Source organism: Pongo abelii, chromosome X, assembly GCF_028885655.2.
Source record: "Pongo abelii isolate AG06213 chromosome X, NHGRI_mPonAbe1-v2.0_pri, whole genome shotgun sequence".
Lineage (NCBI taxonomy): Eukaryota > Metazoa > Chordata > Mammalia > Primates > Hominidae > Pongo > Pongo abelii.
This window is the reverse complement of record NC_072008.2, coordinates 16293150-16306528: the sequence shown is the minus strand read 5'-3', so window position 1 is coordinate 16306528 and position 13379 is coordinate 16293150. Positions and strand designations below refer to the sequence as shown.

General features: G+C 37.9%; 1 pseudogene; it reads left to right on the top strand.

Annotated features, from left to right (window-relative positions):
- The first annotated feature begins 9032 nt into the window (after positions 1-9032).
- LOC100436762 (large ribosomal subunit protein eL6-like) lies at positions 9033-9889 on the top strand (annotated as a pseudogene).
- Positions 9890-13379: the final 3490 nt, after the last annotated feature.

Genomic DNA, 13379 nt, shown 5'->3' with positions numbered 1-13379 from the left:
ATCATACACAGTGTTCATATTACCATTTCAGTAGACTTATATGTAGTGTTATTTGTTCACACAGCAATGTAGTAATACATATAACTGGTATTTAAGTTTAAATTCAACTAGCACTTGAAGTATCTTTAATGGATTATTCCATGATTTGGTATTAAAACATTAAGATAATGTGAATGCAGAGAAGCGGAGAAACAGAGCAGCAGGGTATAAATTTGATATTAGTGAAACAAATATCTGTCATTGAAGGAATGATGACAATTTTACATTTTCTTTCAATGCAACAAGCAACTGCTTTATGGTATCTAGGAAAGGAAGATATCCATAGGTAGATGAAACTCTGCTGGATTTTGCCATTCGTGTTCATCCAAAAGCTTTACCTACACCTCATCAGGCAAGAATGTGCCATTATCAGCACTTGCAGAATGAGTGTCAGCAGCTTGCAAGGGAATTGCAGGAACAATAGTGGAGCACCATCTTAAGAAATGCTGTATTACCAGAGCTCTCAAAAACATAGAGGACAAGATCATATGTACTCTATGGTATGACACAGATGTAAAACCAAAACATGGACATGGAAATTTTGTAACGAAAAATGATTCAAAAGAGTTAGACAATAAATTTGAAAAATCTTTAGGAATTAAATCAGTTTATTTCATTCATATTTCCCTTTTAGATATATGCATAATAGTGAAATATGATTAAAATGTGTGCTTAAATAAGTCTAAAAAACTTCTTTTAAAAGCTATACAATAAAATTTATAAGTAATTAAGAAGTATTATAATTTAAGTACTTTTTGTTTCTTAGTGTTACATAAATAATGGTACATCTTATAATTGATGACATCTTAGATTCAGTGTTAATTAGTAGCAAAGCCTGAAAGAATCCAGATCTTCTAACTGTCAAATACCTCACACAATGTCTATTACATAGAATGTACTCAGTGAATAGAAGAATTGCTGAAGAAAAAAGAAGAAAAGAAACAATCATGATTACAAAATCTACCCAGGGTGAATTCTCAGTAGCAGAGAATAGCAATATCTATCAGAGAAGAAAGCCAGACCTTAAGTAGATTGTCAGTTTACTTTGACACGTACAACTCAAAATTGACCACTTTTACCTGGTATCTGAATGTCTGCCGAAAGATGATGAGAGGCATGAACATGAATTATCTTGATTTTCTATTTAGAGGATGGATAATTACCTATGATGATTTTTTAAAATACCTGTGAAGACTCAGGAGGCCAAGTACGGTTATGGAGTTAACCTTTTAGTTTGGTTGTTGTCAAGCAGCAGTAAATCAGATAAAGCGTGGAGGGCAAAGTCTTAGAGGATAAGAAGCCAGACAGAGGCTATAAGGCCATCAGAGGTTGTAAGGAACAGCTTGCTGGCACTTTTCCAGTTTTGCCTCCACTTTGGACCATGCACAAATGCACTGTGAAGCATCATTGGTACTGCAATGTTCAAATACAATTGATCCTTGAACAACACAGGTTTGAACTGCATGAACCCACTTATAAGATTTTTTTCAATAAAATTTACCAGTGTGCCCTGCCTCTTCTGCCTCCCCTTTCACCTTCTCCACCTCTTCCACCTCTGCCACTCCTGAGACGCAAGACCAACCGCTCCTTTTTCTCCTCCTCCTCAGCCAGTTAACATGAAGACATGTTAACATGAGGACAAAGACCTTTATGATGCTCCACTTCCACTTAATGAATAGTAAATAATGCATATTTTCTCTTTCTTATGATTTTAATAATATTTTCTTTTCTCTAGCTTACTTTATTGTAGTAATACAGCCTATAATACGTATAACATACAAAATACATGTTAATACTGTTTATCAGTAAGGCTTCCAGTCAATAGTAGGCCACCAGCAGTTAAGTGTGTTTTTTTTTTACTTTTTAAAATTTTTCCATAAGTTATTGGCATACAGGTAGTATTTGGTTACATGAGTAAGTTCTTTAGTGGTGATTTGTGAGATTTTGGTGCACCCACCACCAGAGCAGTATACACTGTACCATATTTTTAGTCTTTTATCTCTTTCCCCCTTTCCCACTCCTCCCCCCAAGTCCCCAAAGTCCATTGTAGTCTAATCATAGACTACTATATGCACATCACATTGGCTAAAAATTTTAAAAGACAGAACATAATAAATGTTGGCAAGGATTTAGTGCAACTGGAACTCTCATACACTGCTGGTGGGAATGCAAATTGACAAAACCACTTTGGAAAACCGTTTGGCAGTATTATAAAAGCTGATTATTTGCCTGTCTTATGAAATTTCAATCCTTGATATATTTCCAACAGAAATTGGCTCAGCAAAAGGCACAGAAGAATGTTCATAGTTGCAATATTAGTAATAAGCACAAACTGAATGAAATTCAAATGTTCATTAACAGAGGAAAGAATAAATTGGTACATGTTTATCCAACAGAATACTATTATTACTGTTACATACTACAACACGGATGAAACTTATAGACATGATGTAGAATGACACAAGCCAGATACAAGAGTTTGTTGAGTATGATTCCATTTGGTTCAAAAATAGGCAAAACAAATCCATGCTCTTAGAAGTCAAGATAATGATTACCCTTGGGGTGGGGATGGAGTAGTAGACAGTGACTGGAAGAGGACACAACGGGGCTTTTGGGCCTGCTGGTAATGTTCTGGGAGCTGATCGCGTGGTTGCTTCCAGTTTGTGACAGTTTATTGTGTTGTAGACTTAAGATTTGGACAGTTTCTGATATGGGTGTTATTGAGCAGCATGCAAAATTTTGATGAAATTTTGGGATAGAACAAAGTAGATCAAAGAATTTTGTATTTGTGATGGATTGTTTTGTTTTCAGAAACCATTTCATAACTAGCCCTCACCTGATGCTGGGACCAGGGTCTGGCCTCAGAAATCGGAGAGGATTTGGTCACTTCTCTACCTTCTTTGTGTGTTGATATCAGTCCCCATCAATGACCCTTATCAAGTTGAGAACAATGAGACCCCAGATGTCCTTAATGACCTAGAAGTTGGCTCTCCAGAACGTACCTGGACTTAGTCTACCCAGAGAAACTGAGGGTCCACAATAAAATAGCAGTGTCCTGTGGAGTGTTGGATATTAACATTCAATAGCAAGTTTATACATTGTGGAAACCAATTATGTTAAAGGAAAGACACAGAGAAACCCAAGAGCAATTCTATGACACAAATACATAATTCTGTTGCTGATAAGAAGTTTAAACCTTCCAGGAGCTGACTTGAATGGCCTTGCTCACTAGTACTTTTGTTTTTCACTGCATCTATTTAAATGCTACTTTTTACGACATTTCTCTGGAGCTAAAAGGAACTTTATAATTACTTATGTGTGGACCAGTACTTCAATATAAGATGGAAACCTACATCTTATAATTGCTCTCACATGGGCTTTTCCGCCTTGTTTCTCCTCACTGGAGCAGATGCTAAGAGCATGGCAGACGTAGAAAAGTATTGACCTTGATCTGAATAGGCCTTGGTTGAACTTGTGCCAGAATTCATGACTTCAAAAGATCTTTTGGAATAAACAGAGTCAGGTGAAACAAATTTGTTCTTTACTAAAGCAGAGCCAACACGTGAGTAGATGGCACAGTCACTTGGGGGCCAAGAAAGGTCTCTTTGATCTAGTGTCTGAGGGTAGGAGCCTAGAGATCAGCCTTCTGTTAAGAATATCCAGAAATGGAGCAAGAGGACTGATAAGATTCAAGTGGGTGGCACCACATACCCTTCAGTCTAGTTTTTGTTTTTATTTTTAATTTTTGTGGGTACATAGTAAGTGTATATATTTATGGGGCACATGAAATGTTTTGATACAGGCATACAATGTGACATAATCACATCATGGAGAATGGGGTATTCATCTTTCTCAAGCATTTATCCTTTGTGTTACGAAAAACCCAGTTACACTCTTTTAGTTATTTTTTAATGTACAATTAAGTTACTATTGACTATAGTCACCCTGTTGTGCTATCAAATATTAGGTCTTATTCATTCTTTCTATTTTTTTTTTTGTACTCATTAACTGTCCCCACCTCCCCTTGCCAGTCCCCCATTACCCTGCCCAGCTTCTGGTAGCCAGCCTTCTACTCTCTATCTCCATGGGTTCAATTGTTTTGATTTTTACATCTCACAAATAAGTGATAACATGTGATGTTTGTCTTTCTGTGCCTGACTTATTTCACTTAACATGATGATGTCCAGTTCCATCCATGTTGTTGCAATTAACAGGATCTCATTCTTTTTTATGGCTGAATAGTACTCCATTGTGTATATATACCACATTTTCTCTATCTGTTCATCTGTTGATGGACACAAGGTTGCTTCCAAATCTTAGCTATTGTGAACAGTGCTGCCACAAACATGGGCCCCTCAGGCTAGTTTTGACAGAATGGCTTCATGGTTACAAAAATGACTTATATGGTATGATCCAGAATTTCATCTAGAAAGATAAAAACTAACAGTCTGTAAAATTTCAGTAAGATAGTTTAAATTTAGGAAAGTTATAGAAATCTAAAGACTCAATGGTTACTTTGGTCATGTGTTACAAGTTTGTAACAGGAAGAGTCTGTTTCTTGTCTACTTTCCCCTCTAGACCACAAGATCCTTGATGTCAGGGAATTTATCTTATTCATTGTTTGGTCTCCTGGACCTTGAACATTGCCTGATACATAGTATATTCATCGTAAGTATTTGCTGAATAAGTGAATGAATTAATGAGTAAATGGATGAATAAAAAATGATAAAATTATTCTCCATGAGAAATTTTCATTATCTTAATTTATACTGTGTGACTAGCTATCAAAGTCTTTAAAAACTGAATGCAAATCTTAGGTTTCCATAACTCTTTATAGTGAACAAGTGAGAAAGATGTGCACTTTCCCCATATACATATGCACACGTTTGCCCACACTGACAAAGAACATGGGTAACTCATTCTATTGGAGGGAAAAAAATCAATCAAAAGTGTTTGTTTTCACTGTGAACATCACCAGGAACAAGATTGTTGCTGTGCATTTACTGATGAAATGTTTAAGGGGCAGCTGTAGATAATTCGTGTCTGTGCTTCCAGATCACAGAAATTGGCATTCACTTTAGAGATAGCAACTGTTTGTTTCTATTTGTTTTAATCTCACACCCAAGCTTTACTTGATCCAATGTCATTTTAATATTGTTTCTTTGCCAAGGTCAGCAGTGAAAAACACCTGGTGTTGGGATCAAAGGTTAATCACAGGCACAGCTTCCAACTAAATATAGGTGAACATGGCTACTACTAAATCTGCAGGAATCCGCTGTTGAGCAAAAAGCACCAGTCTAGGCGTTGGGTGTGTATTATTTGTCTTTTGCTGCCTAACAAATTATCCCAAAATCTTAGCAGCTTTATACAGAAATATTAATTATCTCACAGTCTGTGAATCAGGAACATGGGCAAGGCTTAGTTGAGTCTTCTGACTAAGGGTTTCTCAGTGGGTCACAAACAAGGTACTAACAGGGACTGTAGTCATCTCAAGGCTTGATGGCTTATAATTTCACTCACATGGTTGTTGACAGTATTCAGTTCTTCATGGGCTGTTGGACTGAGGGCTTCAGTTTTTCTCTGGCTGTTGACCAGAGGCAGCCCTCAGTTTCTTGCCACATGAGCTTTTCCATAGGGCAGCTCACAACATGGCAGCTTGCTTCATCAAAGTGAGCAAGCAAGAAGAACCAAAGAGAGAGTGCAAGCAAGATGGAAGTCATGGTCTTTGGCAACCTAATCACTGAAGTGACATTGTGTCACTTTTGCCATGTTCTACTCATTAGGAGCAAGTGACTAGGTCCAGCCCACACTTAAGGAGAGGGGATTACAGGAAGGCGTGAATAGTAGGAAGAAGAGATCACTAGGAGCCATTTTAGAAACAGCCACCAAAGAAGACTTATATCTCAGTCAAGTGACAGTAATTACCAGCATGATACTGGTTATATTATTTTGCTGTTTTGCCCTCAGTTCTCCCATTTGCAAAATGGGGGGGTTGGACTGAATTGCCATTGGTGTTTACAAGATGTTAATAAGTTTATCCTATCTCTGGGATTGAATTGTTGGACATAAATGCCATAGGGCATTAAACATTCTTCATTATATTAGCTAAGCCTTTTGGCCTCAAAGAGTAAGGTCTTTCTCAAGTTACCACAAGGAAAGTGCTCATCTATAGTTAGGATCCAGGTGGTTTGAACTGAAATGGGAGGTAAAAGGTGATTCTAGGAATTCACTTCTTTCATCATATCCGAGGGGGCCTTTGTCATGGCATTTTTGCATTGCTCTGGAAATCTATTCCATTCTCTTCTGCCTTCTCCTTAACACATGTCTTTTACTTACTCGGTTTCTGCTTTCTCGCTATTTTAATTTGCCGTGGTCCATCATCACCTGAATCCTACTATCTGACATTTCCTATATATATCCTTTCAATGACTAATGTATTCCATATCTCCCAGGGTAAATTCCTGAGAAAGACAATCTTAATGTTCTAGGTCATCATTTCATGTCAGGCTTTTTGGGAGATATGGAAGGTCAACACAGGCTCACTGTAAGTTATTGTACACCCATCCTCTAGTGTTTTGAATATCTTACACATGAAGGAACATATCCAAGGACCACTTCTGATGAGCTCAAAATTCTTCCACTTCCATTTATAGCCTTTTCTTCTTTATTATTGATAAAAAATAGTGTACAACAAGATAAAAATCTAGGGTTGGTTATAAGTCTATGATCTGTGTTCTAGACTCTATAATAAAGACAGGAGTCTAAACAACAAGAAAAATTAACTCAAATGTCTTGAGTGATTTGTTCTATTGATGAATTTGGAAACTATGACTTTTTGACCTCCCCTCACCTTTACCTTACCCTGAAGTATGGTGGGCAGAGAATTATCTGAATTACATCCAGGGAGAAGGTTTCAATTGATTTCAAACGTTCTGAATGATTTCAGCTAAATTAAAACTTTTGCTAAGTTCCTGTTGACTTCCCAGTTTAGAGTAGAGGTCACAGTAGAAAATCCAGGTCATTGAGGACATATTTACTTTGCTCTGAAGTGAGAATGGAGAGTGCCTTTAGATACACACACATACACACACACACACACACACACACACACACACACAGGTCTTCTCTCCAATTAGGAATCAATCTGGCTTTGTATTTCCCTACTTTTGTTGAAAATAGAATTTCTAGCTTACAGTGTAATTCACTGATGTGCTACCCTTGTAATTAAATGAAGATTCAATGATTCTTTTGTTATCCTTGCTTGTTGATATTTATTTTCTTTTTAAAATCTCCTGAGGATTCATTTCTTCCAGAAAATCTTTTGCAACTTGATTCCTTAGTTGGGCTGTAATCAATTATATGCTTTGGGAGCCCAAAGACGGTTGAGTATTTTTAAATCCAGTCTCTATTTTACAGTTGAGAAAACTGAGGTCAAGTAAAACTAAGTGGCTTGCCCAACATCATGTAGCTAGTTAGTGGCAGAGCTATGACTGGAGTCCATGTTTTCATACAAAATTTAAAGACCTTTACACCTTAATTAGTCAACTGACAAAGTATTATTGAGTATCCCCTCTCCTCTCAATTGTAAGTTAGAACCTGTTATGGAGCTAAGATATATCAAGAGAAATTATAAATAATCATTTCTCACCAAAAGTTCTACTTGTAGCCCTCAAATATGTGGGGTTTACACTTCACAGCAAGATCTCCTACTGTGGTAGGTCATGGGTATCTATTGATTGAATGTCCAAAGTTCTACTACAGTTCTTCAACCACATTCAAATATATCATCTTACTACTGTTTGGGCACAAAGAATAATACCTCCAAAGCATGGTGGTTTGGCATGCTGAGCACTTAGAATTAAAAGAAATTGGAAGGCTCTCCTCCCTCTCCCAAGTACAGGGAGAAACACTGGTATTTCCTTATCTGACTAAGGATACTTATTTTTTAAAAGAAATGCAATTGTGTTAGGAACCATTCCTTGGGAATCTTGTCAAATAACCAGGAATGATTAATCACTGGAGAAGAGAAGAGACTAAAAGTCATCACCACACCTTGACAGACTTTTCATCTATGCTTCTGAGGGCAGTCTTGAGAGATTACCTGGGAGACTTTATCTACATAAGAAGACAATCTTTGTTCACAGTATAGTTCCACCCATCACCTTTCCATAGCTTCCCATTTAGTTTCCTAAGAAAATAATTTAAAAGATAATGTCTGTATCCCAGGCCCATTTATTTTCGCTAAAAATCATGAACTACCTCTCTAAAATTGCCTACAGCACCCCACTTCACTCTCCCCTATGAAGAGAATAGTTAAGCCTCAACCATCTGGCCCTTTTTGTCTCATATTTGCTGGACTTCTGTGTTCATGTGTATGTTAATAAATTTGGATTGTTAACAGAAAAAACAAACTCTGTAAAATATTTTAAACAGGTTTATTCTGAGCCAAGATGAGTGACCATGGCCCAGGGAACACAGTCTCAAGAGGTCCTGAGAAAGTGCACCTACAGCAGTCAGGTTACAGTTTAGTTTTGTACATTTTAGGGAGGCAGAAGTTACAGGCAAATATATAAATCATTACATGGAAGGTATATATCAATTTGGCCCAAAAAGGTAGGATATCTCTAAGTCATAGGTAGGTTTTAGGTATTCTTTAGTTGACAGCTGGTTGAGAGAGTTAAGCTATTGTCTAAAGACTTGAAGTCAGTAGAAAGGAATGCTTGAGTTAAGATGAGGGGGTTTGGTGGGCAAGGCCCTTGTTATGTAGATAAAGCCTCATAGGTAGCAGCCCTTAGAGAGAATAGATGGTAAATGTTTCTTTCCAGTCCTTAAAGGCGTCAGACTCTCAGTTCGTCTCTCCTAGATCCAGGAAAGACCTGGCTGCATTGATGGAGATTCTCTACAGATGCAAATTTCTCCCACAAAAGACAGATTTGCAGGGTCCTTTCAAAATATGTCAAAAAATATATTTTGGGTATTTCTCATCTTGCAAGATGGCAGGTGAAAAAGTTGAGAAGCGAGATACTAAAGACAAGAAACCCAAAGCCAAGAAGGCTGATGCTGGTGGCAAGGTGAAAGGGTAGTTACCTCAAGGCTAAAAAGCCCAAGAAGGGGAAGTGCCATTGCAGCCGCAATCCTGTCCTTGACAGAGGAATTGGCAGATATTCCCGATCTGCTATGTGTTGCAGAAAGGCCATGTACAAGCGGAAGTACTCAGCTGCTAAATCCAAGGTTGAAAATAAAAAGGAGAAGGTTCTTGCAATTGTTACAAAATCAGTTGGTAGTGACAAGAATGGTGGTACCCGGGTGCTTAAACTTCTCAAAATGACTAAGATATTATCCTACTGAAGATGTGCCTCGAAAGCTGTTGAGCCACGGCTTCAGTCAGCACGGGAGAAAACTGCGAGCCAGCATTACCCCCTGGAGTATTCTAATCATCCTCACTGGATGCCACACAGGCAAGAGGGTGGTTTTCCTGAAGCAGCTGGGTAGTGGTTTGTTACCTGTGACTGGACCTCTGGTCTTCAATCGAGTTCCTCTACGAAGAACACACCAGAAATTTGTCATTGCCACCTCAACCAAAATTCATATCAGCAATGTAAAAATCCCTAAACATCTTACTGACATTTACTTCAAGAAGAAGCAGCTGCAGAAGCCCAGACACCAGGCAAGTGAGATCTTTGACACAGAAAAAGAGAAATATGAGATAACAGAGCAGTGCAAGATCAATCAGAAAGCTGTGGACTCACAAAGTTTACCAAAAATCAAAGCTATTCCTCAGCTCCAGGGCTACGTGTGATCTGTATTTGCCCTGATGAATGGAATTTATCCTCACAAATTGGTGTTCTAAATTTCTTAAGGAGAACTTAATTAAATAATTGATATATATATATGGGTAAAATATTTTTATTTCCCTCAGGGTCTGCTATCTGTCATGTGATGCTATACCAGAGTCAGTTTGGAAATCAAGCCACATTATACCTGGTGAATAAAAAGCCTGTTTAACAAGGTTTTATGGTTTGTAGAGAGTGACTTGACCTTTGCTTTGCATGACCTTAGGTCTTCTTTATAATTTAGTATTTTATTGCCACAAAGAATCTGGTTTTTCAGTCCTGTGATCTGTATTTTAACCCTAATCCTGGTCAATCGTGCCTAAACTGCAAAAGGGAGTTAACTCCCTTCCTGTCATGGCCGGGAATTCAGCTTTTCAGGTTTCTCTGGGGTCTCCTTGGCCAAGAGGGGACCTGTTCAGTCAGTTGGGAGGCTTAGAATTTCATTTTTTGGTTTACAGCATGCTTTTTCTTTTATTAATCTGTCTATTGTCGTCTATTCAGACCTTCAGAGGGAAAGTTTGAGCTTCCCTACACTACTTAAGCTAGTTTACCATATCCTATTGTTTCCATCCCATCTTCTTCTCAAGACAGCCTAAATTCCTTACTCCTGAATACAACATATCCTATCCCCTTTGCACCTTTACTCATGTCATTTCCCCCCTCTCCTTTCCACTTGCCAAAGACATTTGTGGTCTATATCAGGATCCTTTTTTTCCTTGCAGCATCTTTCATCTATTGTATTCTGCCATGATTTCCTTTAGCTTGGAGCTCCCATAACAGACAGAACATTCATTTATTATTCCTTTCACTTATTCATTGATACTGTATCCTATTCTAGGTACTGATCTAACTATGTGGATAAAGGGCATCAAAGACTTGACAACATGATTTTTACCCTCTTGATGTTTAAAATTACACCAGGAAAAATAAAGCCACATAATTTTGGAGAGATAACATTTCTTCTTATTAACTTACAAAAGTTTTCTTTTTAAGTTCCCTTCTATTCTGCTTATTCAATCAGATAGCAGTGTGTTCTTTTTGGGGGGTGATATATATGGAAAGGGCTGAAAAACAGAAGTAATCCACACTTTTCTGACTTTATCCAAAAGACTAAGCTTGTAGGGTCTCCATGATATTCTGAGGATATCCTTGTGGGTTATCAAAGAAGGTAAAAAGTAGTTATTGTGTGTTTTCGGCCATTTTCAGAGTTTTCAAAAAGGAGAGGGAAGAGAGATTTTCTTCTCTCCCAGACTAGAAATTAACTTCCCCTGAGAAATGGAACAAGAAGGTGAACCTAAGGATCTTGGGATAACTTGCTGGATGTTCTGCTGGCAAGCCCCAAAGCTGATTGGCTCAATGGTGCATTTTACAGTTGAAAGTAGCAAACTATGTCCTTGTCCCAGTGGAGACGTTGTTAGAGATAGGGGATGACTCAGCAGAAGCCTTCGTGGGCCATGACTGAAAATCAGATGGTCATTCTAAGCCCTCCTCACCCCTGCCTCCAAGTCAACATTTTGTCCCAAGACATAAGAAGCCTGATACAACATTGAGGAGAAAGTGGGGCACCACAGGAAGTACAGAGGCTTAGTAATCCATTAGCCTGTTGGAATGGGTATTTGGAGTCAGAAATTAAGTACAAAAAAAAAAAAAAGTGATAGTCTGTGAACCCTTGAAACTGTGGATGGAAGTATATTTCTGCTTTGTACTTTAGTGTAACATTCCCATCTCCCTTAGTTCATTTTGTATTACTATCAAGGAATACCTGAGGCTAGACAATTTAGAAAGAAAAAACGTTTACTAGCTCACAATTCTGCTGGTTGGAAAGTTCATGATTGAGCATCTCCTTCTGTTGAGGGCTTCAGGAAGCTTCCATTCTTGGCAAAAGGCAAAGAGGAGCCAGCATGTGCAGAGACCACATGGTGAGAGAGGAAGCAAGAGAGAGAGAGAGAGGGGAAAGGTGCCAGGCTCTTTTAACAACCAGGTCTCTCAGGAACTAATGGAGTGAGAAATCACTCAGTCCCAAGGGAGGGCATTAATCTATACATGAGGGATCTACCTCGTTACCCAAACGCCTCCCACTAGGCACTACCTCCCAATACCACCAAACTGGGGGCTAAATTTCAACATGAGATTTAGTGGGGACAGACAAACCATATCCAGATCATAGCATCATCTAACAAAATGTTCCCTTTGGGCATCCCAGATAATTAATACAAATGTCTCCATTTGTAAGCTGAACAATGTGTAGTATAAAAAATATTATTAAAAACTTTTAAAACCACTCGGTTTTGGACAATATGTAACATGTCACTATACTCCAATGTCCCACAATGTCCTCAACAAACATTCCTTCAAGTATGACTTGAGAATCTGTCACCAAAGCAATCAAGGCAAAGAATTAAAGCAATTTAAAAATCTGCTAAAAGCAAAACATGTTCTAAAATCAAACTTAATCATTTCACAATAAATGGTGAAGGCCTGCCTAGGGAGGAACCTTCCCTCAGTTAGTTGTCACACTCTTTTTGTGGCTTTGAGGGATGTTCTGTGATACAGGGATTTTTTTTGAGGTACTGCGATACAAGGTTTTTTGTTCCCTACCCAACTTTTGGACATTTTTGCAAATAAATATTTAACCAAGCTGTTTGAAATCAGTGATTGGCCAAGTCAATTTTTCTCTCCTGCTGAGTGGCGGCCTCACTTTTATGCATTACACCAGATATGTGAGGCTTCACTCAGCATGTCCAAAGCAGAGTAACCGAAATTGGGACCTATTGTGCATGGCTGGCTATCCCATCTGGAAAGCCTGGGACATGGATGTGATTCCTGTGGAATAAAATTTGCCATTTTAAATTTGCACCCCAGCCAGTCATATCAACACTGTCTTCCTCAGTCAGGAATCCCCAGGAAAAAAGTGTTATAGATTCACTCTCAGAAGTCAAAGGAGAACATATTTATGAAATGGAAGAAGAATTGTTCCTACCAAATAAATATTTCATCACTAGACCTTACATTATCCAGTACAGTAAGAACTTATCAAGTATGTTCAGAAACTGCTTTGCTTACTATCACATGTACTCCAAAGGAAGGATTTACATGGTAAACTTGAGTGAACACTCTAATATGAGCAGAATTGGCCATCATAGTGACAAAAAAGGAAAATTTATATTCTTATAAAGGCATTTTGAAATTTCATTATGCATGTAGTTTATTTTGCCCTTAGTCTTTCCTCTATGGAAAAATGAAACTTATTCAGTTTCGTGTTGATACTATGGTTGAGTTTGCTAAATATGAGTATTATTATAATTTATAAATCATAATCTCTTTGTTGTCATTTTAGCCCCTCAAAAGGGCTTCTTGCTACTCCAATAAAATTTTTGTTCTTGCCTCTTCCCCCTACTACTCCATCCTCCAATCAGTGTGTTTCTTTTGCATTGGCATTAATGTAATATAAGGGAAAGTGTGGGAAATGATGTCTAAAAAAAATTGAGTAAAGTTTTAAAGATTATT